General features: G+C 35.4%; 1 protein-coding gene across 1 annotated transcript in view; it reads left to right on the top strand.

Moving 5' to 3' along the window:
- Positions 1-15,483, top strand: part of LOC149877309 (uncharacterized) — a 318,348-nt gene that overhangs the window by 176,944 nt on the left and 125,921 nt on the right. The window lies entirely within an intron of this gene.

Here is a 15,483-nt window from a genome sequence, read left to right as displayed (position 1 = left end):
CACCCATATAAACTTAACAACAACACCCACATTTTATTCCGATCTTGATTAAAATTTAGGGCCTGTTTATATGGAAAGCGGGCTGGCTCGGCAAACGAGCCAGCCCGTTTGCCGAGATCTCGGCGTCATCAATATTTTTACTGAATTTTATTTTGCGTTTATATGAATAAAAGAGCTGGCCCGGATAGCGATCCGGGCAAGTTCGTTTATTCATATAAACGCAAAATAAAATTAAGTTGAAATAAGGACGACGTCGAGATCTCGGCAAACGGGGTGGCTCAATCAAGGAAGAGAATTTGTAAATGAGGTAAATGCTAAAATGTTTTCTAAAACTTTCATCTTTTTTGTGGTGGTTGAATTTTTTTATTATTTTTAATTTTTTTTACATAGCTTAACCATAAAATTTTTCAATTAATGGTTATTAAACATTCTGTGATATCAGCATCCATGCTCAAAATAATGCTCAAGATGAACGTACAAATCAAACTTTTAAGTTAATGATCAAGTGATGAAGTTAAATCCAAGAAAGCATGGTTGCAAAGATGAGCCTTTATCTAAGGAGTGGTTGGGACCATATATTCTTATTGCTTTAAATGTGAAAGGTCAATGCACTTTAAAAACCTTAAGGGTGAAATATTCAAGACAAAAGTAAACATTTCTCAGCTTAAACTTTATTATCCATGTCAAGACATAGAAACTAATATTCAACATCAAGAAGCAACTAATTTAGATTTGTCATTCAGTAGTTACCAAGAAACAAATGTAGTCCAAAAGACTAGATCTAGTCAAACAATGTCGTTACAAAATCAGTCAGATATTAAAAATATTGACCATATTCATTCTTATTCACCCAAAACTAGCATTACAGTTAGTGTATCTGTGTTTGAGAGTATTCTGAATCAAAACATGTTAACAGATATTGAAATAAATGCTACTCAAGCAATATGATGAAATCAATTTCCTGCTGTTCAAGGTATGCAAGACACTTTATTAAGAACTAATCTTATGTTCAGCAAACAGTCCCAAGAGATGCTACAAATTTTGCATGATAGATCCCTTCTCCGGCTATTGATTAGCACACATGGTTGCAGTGATGGAGTTATTAAAATTTATGACTCAATGAAGAGACAAATGCCAACTTTGCCTGTACAAAACCAAACTGTTTCAATTATATTGTCTTCTAAAAATACAGTTATGTGTCTATACCAACCATGTCAGCAACAAATTGGAGGAATTGACTGTGGTTTGTTTGCAATTGCATTTGCAGTAGATATTTGTATGGGAAAAAATGTTTTATCTATTTCGTACAATCAATCTGCAATGCACCAGCATTTGCACAATTGCTTTAAAGCAAAGTATTTTACATCATTTACAAGATCATATTTGGAAAAGACAGTTCATAAATGTGAAAATGGTTCTGCAATTTTTAATGTTTGTTAATGTGAATTGTCTGATAATATGTAGATTGTCTAATAATAGATTATAAGTTCAGTATAGATTAAAAAGTTATGCAGTTTAATAACTGTAAAAATTATTTTCATGTTTCTTGTGAATCAGTGGCAGAAGCTTAAAAAATTAGTGCATGGAAATGTCTGTTTTGTATTATTTAATAATTAACTTTTAATATTGCTTCAGATTATTTTAGTTTTCTACTAATTAGACAAGATGCTGGTGTTTAGTAATTTTAATAAATCAGTGTAACCTGAATGTATGGCACCTCCCATCCCCTAATGGCTATTCTATGAATGGATCTATACTTTTTCATTATCGTTTTTATGTATCATATTTACTTTATTTCAGGTATTATTGTGAGGATTTGTCAAAGCAAACATTAAGGGATCGACTTATATTAATGTTTTAATGGTAAAATGTGTTATGCATCAGGAATTAAGTTATTTTGATTTATTTTTAGCCTAGGGCTTACCAGATATATTTTATTTTATTTATCATTGCAAGGTTTTATCAGAGCATGCTGAAAGTTAGACTTTTGCTTCTGTGGATATTAATGCCTTCAGAAGACAAGATTAAACCTGTTTGAAGAATCTTCATTTTCTATCTATGATGTCAATGTTGTATGGTAAATGCAAAAGATGCGTCTTGTTCGGATTAGGCAGTCACAATCATCACGAAAAAGGCTTTTTTCATAGCCACAATTCTGTTAAAAAAAGTATTAGTGAAAAATTCCAATTTACCTTTTATACTAAAACTTTTTCAGTTACCTGCTGGATTAGCATATTCGATGACAATGAGAGTCAAGAAATATGTTTGATAGGGTGTATATCCTGTAACACGTATAGGAGAAATTCAATTTTTTCGTTTTTCAAAGTTAATATAAGAACTTTGGTTTTTATTTATGGTAAGTGAACGAAGTGAATTTCTTCATTTATATTTCATGAATTAAGTGAATTACTTGATTCATATTTCATAAATTAGGCATCAGACCTAGAAGATTTTAATGGCATGCTCGTTTAATACCTTTTGTTCTACTTTTTTAGGCGGATAGAAAAGGCAGCAGTGGCTGTGAAAAAGAAATCCATATTGTCAGTTTTGTAGATTTTGTAATGTAAAATATGTTTTGTTACTTAACATTTTCTGGAATAAAGCTCTTGTAATTGTGTATTCACTTTCGTCACTTACGTTTTTTGAACGGTTAAAGTCACAAAAAGCTCAAGAATATTTGAGATTACTAAATTACGCTCAAAGCATCACAAACATCTTTTGAACGTTTAAAAGAAATTCTGAATGCCTTTTGAACGTTCAAAGACGTCTTTTCCGGACCAAATGTCAGCTGGGGTATCAGGATCAATTTTATACGCATATGGAACTTAATCGCTCAAAGAAGACATCGTTGAGCGTCTTTTACTTGCATGCGTTCAGAACGCGCCCAAAACGTTGATTATACGTTTTTTGTACGTTCCCGTGCTGGCCAGGTTGTGATACTAGCCTTTTTGTCGATCTGGTCATATGATAGTACATTTCAGATAAGTTAAATTGTTATTGATTTATTTACTAATAATCCGTGTTAAGGGTTGCTTACAGCTGGTAAAGTTAATATTATGAGAATATTTCAAAGGCACTGTTAAAAGTTCTCAGACGCTCGGACTAAGTAATTCCAAATGAGCCCCTTATGGCAGTATTGTTATAATAAATTTAAGAAAATATAGAAAAAATTAAAATATCAATAAAAACTACCAAAAAGCAACCCGTAATACGGGTTATGGTCGGTCTGTTAATTTATGGTGGCTGTTTTCCACAATTTAAAGTTGCGAAACCATTACTAATACCCTTTTAGAAAAACGCCTTCAAGTTTAAAAAATTAAACCATCTGTAAAATTAAAATAAAAAGTATGCGGAAGTAAAATAATTTACCAATTATTTAACATTATTTGAGAAATTTAAAACTGACATACGTAATATCAGTGTAAGGCAGAACCATTTTCCTCGACATTACTAAGTTCAAAACTACGTTTTTAGTTACTGACAGAAAATAATAACACTTCATCATGCTTTAAATTGACGAAAAAAGCTAAATTGTTATATTTTTTATAACATGAACTTTAATTAATAAGAGTAATATAAAGCGAACGTTAATTATACATGAATTACAAATTTTTTGGTATCCCCTTTTTACATGTTTCTTTAAAAAAGGAAATTGTCTTTAAAACGTTAAATGCACACAACTAAATAAATTAAAAATAACAGAACATTTGACCATTACTATTTATGGCACTTATCTGACCATTTTTATATATGGCCTCTTTGTTTCAACAGTTTTAAATAAACGGTAATTTGCTGCCATTTACTAAAAATTCGTTTTGTTACTCGAAATTTAATTCTCTTAAATATTTTGACGCTAATAAAGGACCTACCTTCCCCGTTTTTGCCTTAATCGTGGTCAGGAGAATAGAGCTATTTTTATTAAGAGTAATCAAGTTTTTGATGAAGACCTTTTACCAGAATAATAAACAATGATTTAAGAATTTAACATATATAAGAATTTTTCTTTCCTCAAAATTAAGCCAATTAATTAGTTAAACACTTTATAAAATTTAAGTAACTCGATATTTGACAAATGCGCAAAACTACAATATTCACCCCCCGTTTAAAAAGATCCCCTAAGTTACGTACAACAAATATTATTAGGCATAAAATAGAGAAAATTAAAAAAAAATTGAACTAATTGCATATATTTATATCATTTTAACTGACAAAATATATAAGGAAAAGCCGGTTCTGGGACAAGAGCACAAAAAGCATGCACGACGCATCAATTTTTTTTATGAAAGTAGTGTCTAAAATGCATATTTTGATGTGTTTGAAGGTGATTTTGATGAATTTTCAGTTTTAAAAAGCGTGCATCCTTTTAAAAGTGAGTGACCGTTGTTTTGAGCTTTAATGTTATGAAGTTGTTATCTTGTAGTGACCTATGGCTAAGGTTCTGTGAGTGCCATCATTCAGTAGGATCCTCTTATCATCGTTAGCGCTGAGTGCGACTTTGTTAATTTCTTCGGTGTATATGTCATGTTGATGGGATCGGAAAACGTTCATGGTTGCAAGGTGTTCTTCCTTATTTATTAGGCAGTCATAGTAGTCTTGATGAGTGAGATGATTTTTAACCACGTTCTTTTTAACCCCTTTCCATTTTTTGTGTTCTTTACCTTCTTTTTCAATTTCTTCAGGGATGTAGTAGGAGTAGAGCTTAGGTCTAAGTCCAACAAATTGCGTGATTTGCTTTCCACCGGTCTCATCTTTGAACTTTCCAATAACCTTTTTATTTTTGCCTACTTTGAATCCAACGTTTTGAATGGCAGGATGGTCTTTTGGAAATTCGCTCGTGTCAAATTTGCTTTCTACGTCATTAGCAATATCTCCATAGAAATCAGGAGTTTCAATTTCGTAAATGAGCGAGTCGGTGTCAGTCATGAGCAACTTAGCTTTATCACCGTATTTAGGTTTCATGTAGTCATAGTGGTGTTCAAACATGAGAGTCTTGCTCAGGTCGAGGATGCTCATTCCCAAGTAAACGGGTTTATCGTAAGTGACTTGTGTTTTCTTCATGTGAATGGCAGTGAGGTTTTCATCAAAAATGGTGCATCGACTAAACCTTTCCTTTTTGGATAGTTTCAAGACTTCTTTTCTTGTGGTAACTAGTTTAATATCGACATGTTTTAGAATGTTTTCCATGGATTTACCAAAGACGGAGTTGTTCATAAGTTTGAAAAAATCCTTCTCAAATTCGTTTTTAGCTCTTGTTCTTTTATCGGTGTTGCCATCAATGTATTTTTTCATGAAAGGTTCTTCTTCAAAGCTGATTCCATGATGAATTTTGGTGATGACAAGGCCAAGTCGTTCATAGAGTTTGAGGTTTTCATGATGAATGACGTATTTTGTTTTATGGTTTAAATTGAGAACCAGCTTTTCTACTTTTCCAATTTTTAATCTTTCAGGAGCCAAAGGATAGTCGTTGTGTAAATCGTGAAGCTCATCAGGATAGCTCAAATCAACTTCTAGAAAGCAAGGCATGCTACGCCAATTGTTGAGTTCAGTCATCCATCTGAGTTTTCTAACGGGAAGAGCTTTGCTCATAGCCCATCCATAAAGATTGTTAGCGTCTAAGTACTGAATAAATGTAGATGGTTTTGAAGGGTCATAGTCTGGCATGTATTTGTTATTAGCATTTCCAAGTCGGTTTGAGATCATGCATATTCCACCGCGTATACTTTTTTGGATCATGTGGAGCATATCGATATCGGTGATCAAGTCCAGCTCAATTTTAGTTTCCTTTAACATAGCATCCCAGGCTAATCCAGGAGAGGTGTAATACCAAAGAGGGTCGAGACCGTAATATTCCATGCAAGTGTCTCTAAAATTTTCAAAGACATTGGCAAGATTCAGCACGTCAGACTTGTTTTATAGCTCGTGATAATCTCTAAAGGTTTTGCATCCAAATACGTTCCAAACGTTTATAGCATGCGCATAGTCTTCATCGCTGATGTGTTTATCATCTAGTCTAGAATAAAAGGCTTCTTTGGGTGGCAATTGCGTTTCGGAAAACTTTTCAACCGAGTCCACCCATTCATAGGGGTAAACTCCTTTTCTTAGCAGCAAATTTCTTTGTTCTCCGCTGTAGAATGAATTGAGATGTTTGCACATGATGTCTCCTTTTTTAAATCTTCTATGAGCACAGTCTTTACAATTGTCTTTGCACTTGCATTTTTTACCTTTCTTATCAAGACAGTCCTTTTTGCATGTCTTAGGGTCTAATTTGGAGCACTCCTCACACAAATCTTTAACAAGGTTGCCAGTCAAATCTGCTAACGAGCTTTGCATGAACCTATAGCTGTCAACGAACCTTAAATCTCTATGCACTTTTTTCGGTTTACCTTTTTTATCAATCGAATCTCTCACTTTGATGCTTTTTGAGAAACTGATGTATTTTTCTTCGCTGTTAGGTATGCAACTGAGTTTTCCGTCTTTCCCGCCTAATCTCTTGATGAACAAATGGCTGTCATAGCTAGTCAAGTTGTGAAATACAACGGGAATTTATTTTGGAATTTGATATTTTTTATTGCAAGCATTATGAGCAGCACCACGGTACTTTCCAGTCAAATGACAGTGGTCCCATACTTTATCACCGTTAAGATCCTTTTTGCAAATGTGACATTCGGTTTCAGCTTCAAACTTCTTCTTATCCTCATCAGTCTTTATTGACTTATTCTTCCATTGCTGTTTTAGTGAATAACTATCGCAGCAAATCTTTATAAAGTCAGCTTCAATACTGGTAACAAACTTTTTACCTACGTCATCGTCTTCGCTTTCGGCTGTGTACTCAAAAGATGTAATAGTAGATGTAATAGTAGATGTAATAGTAGATGTAATAGTTGATGTAATAGTAGATGTAATAGTAGAACTCAAAAGATGTAATAGTAGAACGAGCTTGGAACATGCTTTTGATATTTTTTGGTGTATGACTGTTTTGAGTCATGGGTGCGAGTGTTGTCATCGATGGGCTTGATGAAACTTTCAAAGTCGGCATAGACACAGTACGGAACTCTCATGGTGTTGCTGAAGTTTTTAAACTGAACAGTCGACCCTTCTTTTGGAAGATCGATTCTCATTGAAGCGTTATCGTAGCAGTATTTTCTATGGATTTGAAGCTTTTCTTCAAGGTCGTAACCATGCATGCAATTTCTGCAAAAGTATTGTTTATGTTGATGTTTTGTTGCTGAGGAACCGGCAAACCGGCTGAAATTATTAGTGAGGTAGTAATGGCTGTTTTTTTCGTTTGAGATGAGCAGCAAATCGATATTATGCTTTCGATCATGAAATTTCGATATTTGCAAAGGTTGCGGTTTATTCTTTTCATACTCAAAGATGTTCACGCTAATGTTAGTATTATTTTTCTCAAACTTTTCGACATCGGTCACCTTTAGAGGAAATTCCATTCCTTCCCAATGGAGCTCTTTCGATTTTTCAATCAACTCATTATCAATTCTTTCATTATGCGTATTTTTCATGTTAAGAGCTCTGGTGACGCACCACTTGAAGCATTGATCATCAGTGTTTTCCATGTTAATGATGGCCTTTTTGTTTTTCAACTTGACAGGTAGCTCCATGTAAGAAGATCCATTAAAAGGCACATAATCAGTAAAGCTAATATCCATTCTTACAATCTTTGACAAGACGCAATTGGAACCCATCTTGTCGTAATTAGCACTGCTTTCCAAGATTTTTTCTTCCATTTCAGTCATGAGCGCTCTCACATCTGTACCCTCCAATAATCTTTCCATGAAGGATGAAAAGTTTGCCAGCTGAGTAGTCTCTTCGCCTGTTAAGATGCTTACGCGAGTCATTTCACAGACAAGAGTAATTTTTACCTTTGTGTTTCTTTCTCCTGACATGGTTTGAATAGCAGACTCTCTCACCAAGTTTAAGAAAGAAACAATATCTTGATGTTGAGAAGACGGCTCGTAAGAAAATACTCTGGTGGAGCGCTCTGCTGAATGCTTAATCATATCAAACTTTATGGTGTAAGATTTTTCACGCGGTTTAGGAGCAATAGGAGGTTTTACAACAGGACTTGGAGCAGCAAATGCAACGTCTTTGATTGACTTGATCGTTTTTTCCACTCCGCTTTTTACGCTGTTTACTGCATTTTTCACCGTGGTTGGAATGAAAGGATCAACGAGAGCATTTATTTTGTTTAAGCCATCAGTAAGCGCATTAATAGCAGTTGCCTTAAACCTTGAAAACCAGCCATCTTTTGTTGCAGTAGCAGGCTCCGGTTTTTGCAAATGAGCAGGTTTCGGAGCAATTGGCGGCTTTTGCACGACAGGTGGAATGATCGACGGCTTTGGAGCAATTGGCGGCTTTACAACAACAGGTCTTGGTGCAATCGCAGGACGCGGAGCAGGCAAAGGTCTCGCCTCAGTCGTTCGTCTACGTGAACCACTTCCAATGGTGGTATTATTTAAAGCTGCAATGAGATCAGCCTTTCTCATTCTTGAGATGCCTTTGAGGTCTAAGCCTTTAGCCATATCTCTTAATTCTTTCACAGTCATTTCAGAATAGTTTCGATCTTTTCGATCATTAACAGGCTCTTTGACACCAATGACAGGTTTTGTTGTTCTTAGATTCTTCGAATCATTGGAAAATCCATGATTTTGTATAGCTTGAACGAGCTGTTCCCCTGTCATTTTGGTATAGCCTTTGATCTGTCTTTCTTTAGCATCTCTTTTTAACGATGCCATTGAGACTTTCGATTTATTTTCCATTTTTATTAACGGAAGAAAAAATTTTTCGGTGTTTTCTGAAGATTGGCGACTCATTTTATTTCCCCCGTTACTTTCCTTAAGTCAATTCAATTTTTTTTAAAATCTCGGCACACTGTCGGCTTCTTCGAAAAGTCTTCCGCAAAAAAATTACGATGGTAACCATGACAACCGTTTTCAATTCTTAAAAAAGAATTAAAAATTAAGCCGCAAGATAATTGGCAAAAATTTCGCTTATGGAGTCGTATACATGCGCTTGACCCGTTTCATCAAATCTAATCGTCATGTGCAGTAAACTCGCATCCAGATGTTTCAAGCAGCAGGAGCGCAAAATCGGCCCACTCTCCAAGAAGATGGAGAGAATTTTTCCCATTCTTCTGCAATAATATCATTTTCAGATTTCGACAAGTCATCCAACTCTCTTTCCAACATTCTTCCCATTTCTTCATCACCTTGCAAATTAATGTCTTCAGCTGTGAAACTGACAAGATGGTGATTGCCATCTCTGTACTCAATGACAATACTCTCTTCACCGAACTCTGTGTCTCCATATAAACTGTGAACATTAACAAGAACCTGGTCCCCTGATTCGTTCAAGACGATTGCATATGGGATACCATCTCTGTATTCAATGACAAGTCTAGCATCAAAATCAGAACGTAAAAATCCATGATGACGATGACCATACTCATCCATCAAATACTCAATAATGTCATCGTTGAAGCAGATATATTTTTTACCATTTTCATCAAACTCAACATCATCTTCATGCTCTTCAAAAACAGTTATTTCGCTGACATAACCATGGAGCATTTCCACATACTGATGTCCCAAGTCGTCAACTCGAACGACATATTGATGTCCAGCCTCATCCGTTTGGATCAAAACCCTCTTTCCGAAAGAGTCAAGCTCATAAGGGAGGCTGAATCCATATCGACTTTCCCAAAGTTGCTCACCAGAGGGACCTGTCACGTATTGCCCATTTATTGCATCCATTTTTTTCTTGCTGCGTAAATGCCATTATTCGAATTCAATTTTTTTCAATCTGGGCAAACTTTTTCAGCAAACTTTTTTTTCTTCATGTTCATCATCATCATCAAATGAAAAGTCATTTTTCAACTCTTTTTTTGAAGAATTGAAAAAATCAACGAGGGTAAAGAATTTCAAACTTGATTCCATTTTCAACCTTTCCATTTCGATTAGCAAAATATTCACATTTCTGTCCAGTTCCTTTCACTGCCTTGTAAATAGACTTGTATTCAGTCACCTCACCCGTTTCAACGTTGGTCAATCTCACAGTGACTGGATTTTTTCGTGCTGAACGAAGCCAGTCCCATTTTTGACTACCAACTGGTCTGCACTCTTTCACACTTTCCAAAAGATCTTCTTTACTAATCAAGTTATTTTCAACTGCAAGCATCATCAGACCTAATAATTTGTTTGAGGTTTTGGTGACTCCGTTTTCCCTAAGCAAATTTTTCAAATACGACGTTGTATATCTCATTTTATTTACGGAAGAAAAAAAATTTTTTTTAGATCCTTTCTGAAGGGTTTAAAAATTCAAACTTGATTCCATTTTCAACCTTTCCATCTCGAAGCTTAAAATATCTCCATCCATGACCAGTTTCTTTCTCCGCTTTGTAAATAGACTTGTACTCAGTCACCTCACCCGTTTCAACATTGGTCAATCTCACAGTGATTTTCTTAACAGGTTTCTTTTCTTTCGGTTCATGTATTCGCGGTCGACGTTTTCTCTTTTCTGTGGCTCTCTCCAAAATATCTTCTTTACTGATCAAGTTATTTTCAATCGCAAGCATCAACAACGTTGGCATATTTTTAGATGTTTTAGTAACACCGTTTTCATTCAGCAACTCTTTTAAAAACTTTTTTGTGTAGTACATTTTATTTACGCCGTGATTTTTTTTAAGTCAATTCAATTTTTTTTTTCGCCAATGACACTGCTTTGATAAGATCCTCTTTTTTCATTTGCTCTTTATCGTTTTGTTATCCATTTTTAGATAAAAAAACTAAAAAATCGTAGATTTTCCATGGATCTAAAAGATCTAATAAACAGCAGTCATGTGAGTTCCATCTGAAACAAAATTAAGCATCTTGTCAGAAATCACCACAGCAAAGATAACGGTGTTTGCAACAGTTGAAGTTCGAAATTTAAGGTTGATCACCAACTCAGCTGTTTCTGAAGACACTCTTTCTTTTTGCTTGCTGATATCCACAAAGAACAAGGGAAAAAGCTTGATATAATGATGAAAGGTCAAACCAGATTGACAAACAAGTTCGTTAGTGCCATAATATTTTTCATCGAAAGAAAACGTATCTGCATAGGCCATGGTCACTTTCTTTTCGCTAAAATTCAAGTCGTAATTGTAATTAGGGTACTTTATTCCATTGACAGTCACGTAAAAGTTGCTAATATCGCAATGGTCAAAAATGGACGGATTAACAGTTTGACTCGAGGATCTATTTGTCTGAAGTCCAAACAAAATATACATCGGAACGCTTTTGTCGGTGATTCTTCCAAGCGACCAAGTGAATTCCGTTTGACCAGCCGGAATAAGCTGTCTTTCGCATTTGTTCGCCTTGTACGCTACTTGAATGGGAATCTTTTGAGAGATCAAACTCATGAATTCAGCATTTCTTGAAACACTCAATTCGATACGAGGCATATAAAGTCTGAACTTTTTAATGTCGATCATTCCTGCACTAGCGCTCTCCGCTCTGTAAATCGCATCATCGCATTCTTTCTTGGTGAAGGTGATGGTGTGTCTGAACCCGTACACCACTTTGTCATAGGTTTCACAAAAACCAAAAATGTGTCTTAAATGGATCCTGCACGAAAAAGCTCCAACGGATGTAGTGTCTGCAAACAAATGGTCACGTCTAACTTTAAACCCATCATTTTCAACAAGATTTGAAATGTCCATGAACCACATTTGCTTCAAGCCATCAGTCACTTGAAATCCGTAAGGGTATTTTAACATTCCAAGAATGGTGGTGGCATGACCTGGATAAATAACTCTTTCCACTTGCTCTCCAGACAAATCATAAGTCACGTCGTTGAACAAATACATCAAAGCATTATTCACCAAGGCGATCTTGTCTGTGGCTTCATAAAAGGTTCCATCACTCTTTTTCAACACTCCTTCAATAAGAATGTATGCTTCTGATGGAAGTGTTTTAATGGATTGACAGTCAATCTCAAAAGTGATCGTGCCTGAAGAATTTAAATCAAGATTGGTTGGAAGGTACTCAAAAAAATCCAACTTTTCAATGCCAGTGTCATACTCTGGTTTATCAGTCAGTCTTAATCGATCGGTAGTTATCATTTTCATTGAATCAAAGTTTTTTTAGATCCTTTTCGGATCCGTGGAAATCACAAGTGATTTTTAGATCATTTCATCATGCAATTTTAAGCCCTCTTCCCATCTTCACTAAGTCTTGTATTCGAATCGCATTCTGTTTCGACATTTTACTAATGGATGAACCAGTCTTTAATTTCACAATGGCCTTTTTACCTTTATCCACAGCCACATCTTTAGCAGCAGAAATGGCAGAAAGAGCCAACTCTGTACCGGCAGATTTTGCAGCTGTAATCGCTTCTTATCCAATTTTGCTTGATGCAGCATTTTTAAGCATAGTCATTGTTGCTTTTGACATACTTAAAGCAGCTGCTCTTTTGATGAAATTTTTAATCAAGTCTACAATGCCACCTCCTCCAACAACGTTCTTTTTCACATATCTTCTTTTGTTCACAATGAGCATTTTTCGTTAAAATCCTTTCATGTTAGATCATTTTTCGTTAAGATCCTTTCAATGCTCATGGCGTTAAATCCTTTGGATCCATGGAAATCACAAGTGATTTTTAAATTTTATCAATCGTCTTCATTATCGCTTTGTATTCACTTTTATTAATTTCCTTTTGCCTCAACAGCTCATCGCAAATGCTCACAGCTACATTTCTCGATGCTGTATTTCCAGCATGCCAGGAAGCAATACTCAATTCAAGCTTTTCCACAAGCGCATTTGGATCGCTTGGAAGAATAATCACTCCACGACCTTTTTTCCCTTTTTCAATACGCACCATTTTTTCCCAAATAGGAGCAATAAGTTTCTGATACTTTGGTCTTCTTGAAGCTTTCGGTTTATTCGGCTTCGTATCAGATCGTATAGCATCACTGTCCATTAAAATTATTTCATAATTCTCCAAATCTTCATCTGTATACTCGCTTGGTATTTCAAACTTTGTCATGAGCTCCCAAAGACCTTTTGTTCTTTCATACCTTTCATCACCAACAATAATATCATCTCCATCCATTTCAACCTCCATTTTACCGATGAACATTTTATCTCCAACTTTATTCACTTCAAAAGGCATTTTGGATACAAATTTTCCTTTAAGCATCTTTTCGTTGCTTTCGATGAGCGGCTTGAACAGCTTGCTCGCATTAGCTTGAAAATCAGCGTCTAAAATGTTGTTGTTGATGCTGTTTTGATAAATCCCCTTTCTTCTCTCATTAATCTCTTTCACAATTTCGTCCCTTTTATTAGCATCATATATTTTAAAAAAAGGCATCTTTTTAAAATACGTTAATAAAAAATCATAAGTTGGTTTCTTCATTAATGTTTATTAGATTCTTCGAATCCTGGGAAATCTATGATTTCTTAAACATATTGTTGAACGCTTGAATCGCGTCATCTCGACCTTTTTGGATCAAGTTTTCTTTCATCACTTCATCAATACCCTTTTTAGTTTTGGTTCGTATTTCCTCCATCAAGGTCTTAAACTTTTGAAGCTCATCAAGAATCAACTAAAACTCTGAATCGCTTATTCTTCCATCCACCAACGCTTTGTAAATGTGCTCGCTGATCGTGTTCAATTTAGACTCAGCCAACACTTTTATCTTTTCATGCTTTTCCGCTTTTAAAGCCATTCTTTTGTTCACTTGACCTCCGACAATCGATAAAAAACCCATTCCAATAGCCACACCTTCAAACGCAATCGCTACAGGACTAGCAATAATCGTTGACAAAAGACCTATTCCAGTCGCACCCAATGCTATGCATAATCCTTGCATCGTATTGTCCATATTCGAAATGATCCTGAAAACGCGATGGTACTTTTTGCTCAAAGCCATTCTTTTCACTTTTTCAGTTTCTATTTCTTTCTGAATCTCGCCGATCTTCTGAAGACGATGCCCTTCATCTACAGGAGCTGATGGAAGAACTGGATAAACTTTTTCATTTAATATCTCCATTTTTTCATTAAGAAAGATTATTTTAAATCAATGTGCGTAATCGTGCAGAGCTTTTCACCCTTTTTAACAATCACGTCCTCTTTGCTGTTGCTGTTCACGTCCATAGTAACGTTCTCTACAGACTCTGAAATAATGACTTCGTTCTTTCTATAATTCAACTGCTCAGTGATTTTATTCATTAATGTCACCACTGCAATACCTTTCTCAAACTTCAACCCAATGGATAAAGCTATCGTTGTATGGGAGAGAGCAGCAAATTTAATATCTTTCTGAGCAAAAATCTCATACTGTCCTTTGTCGTTATAATAGGGTGGATGATCCAACGTTTTCGCATACATAATAATATTACTCGGTCTTCTCTCTTCCAACTCTCTAATCCTCTCTTCTAAAAATTTTAGTTGCAATTCCAAACTGTGAACTTCAGCTGAGGCAACATTTTTAAAAAACTTGTGAGGAGCATGCATTTTTTGAAAATTCTTCTAATTTTTAGATCATTTTGTCTTGCAAACTGATTAATTCATCGTTGTTCACCCACGAATTAAACGAGTCTGGATACCCTAACCATTTGACTAACGATCTGGTCTTTGTTTTACGAACGATTTTTTCAATCCTGAATATGTTTTGATGCGTCTTTTGCATTTCCTGCTCATAAAAAGTACCTTGAATTTCTTCACCGTTAGCATCAGCGATTTTATACGTGGGTGGATTCGTATGCTGAACATTTGATACGGTAAAAACCTCCTCAGTCCATCTCGGTGTATACCCCTTTTCAAAATGAGACTTCTTTTTTACGATCCTCACTTGATCACCCATGGAAAATTTCGGTTTTGCTGGTAATGTTTGATCCTTTCCATACAGATTCCACCATACCCTACCTTTATTCTTTTCATCGCTAGCTTCCACTGGAGTCATTTTGATGGAAGAGTGATTTGTGTTGTTGTAATTTTTCACCATCTCATCCAAAACGTCAATGTATTTATTGGTATTGTTGGCTGAAAAATATTTAAACATTCTCTCTTTCATCGTTCTGTTCCATCGCTCGACGACACAGCTTTTTTCCTCGTTTTCAGTGGAATACAATTGAACACCCAACGCTCTCACGTGCTTGTTGTAAAATTCTTTTCCTTTATCTACCCACAATTTGATGCACTTTCTTTCTTGGAATATCTTTTTCAACGCTTCAGCTACTTCAAAGCCTGTTTTGCTTTTTAACGGAACGATCCATCCATACTTTGAAAACACGTCGATCACCATGAGCAAATATTTCACGCCATTGTTGAATTTTGAAAACGATTGCATGTCCACCAAATCTGCAGCCCATATCTCATCCATGTCGTTCACAATCACCCTTCTTCTTTTAAAATGATGAATGACAGGTTTATGAAGCTCCTCTGCAAGCTGGTCCGTCCATTTCAAATCACTCACACCCAATCCGAATT

The sequence above is a fragment of the Hydra viridissima genome, unplaced genomic scaffold, assembly GCF_058129835.1.
Source record: "Hydra viridissima isolate aposymbiotic clone 2 unplaced genomic scaffold, HvirCarnegie_v1 scaffold_16, whole genome shotgun sequence".
NCBI lineage: Eukaryota > Metazoa > Cnidaria > Hydrozoa > Anthoathecata > Hydridae > Hydra > Hydra viridissima.
The sequence above is the reverse complement of the archived record's forward strand: the minus strand, read 5'-3'. Positions and strand labels throughout refer to the sequence as shown.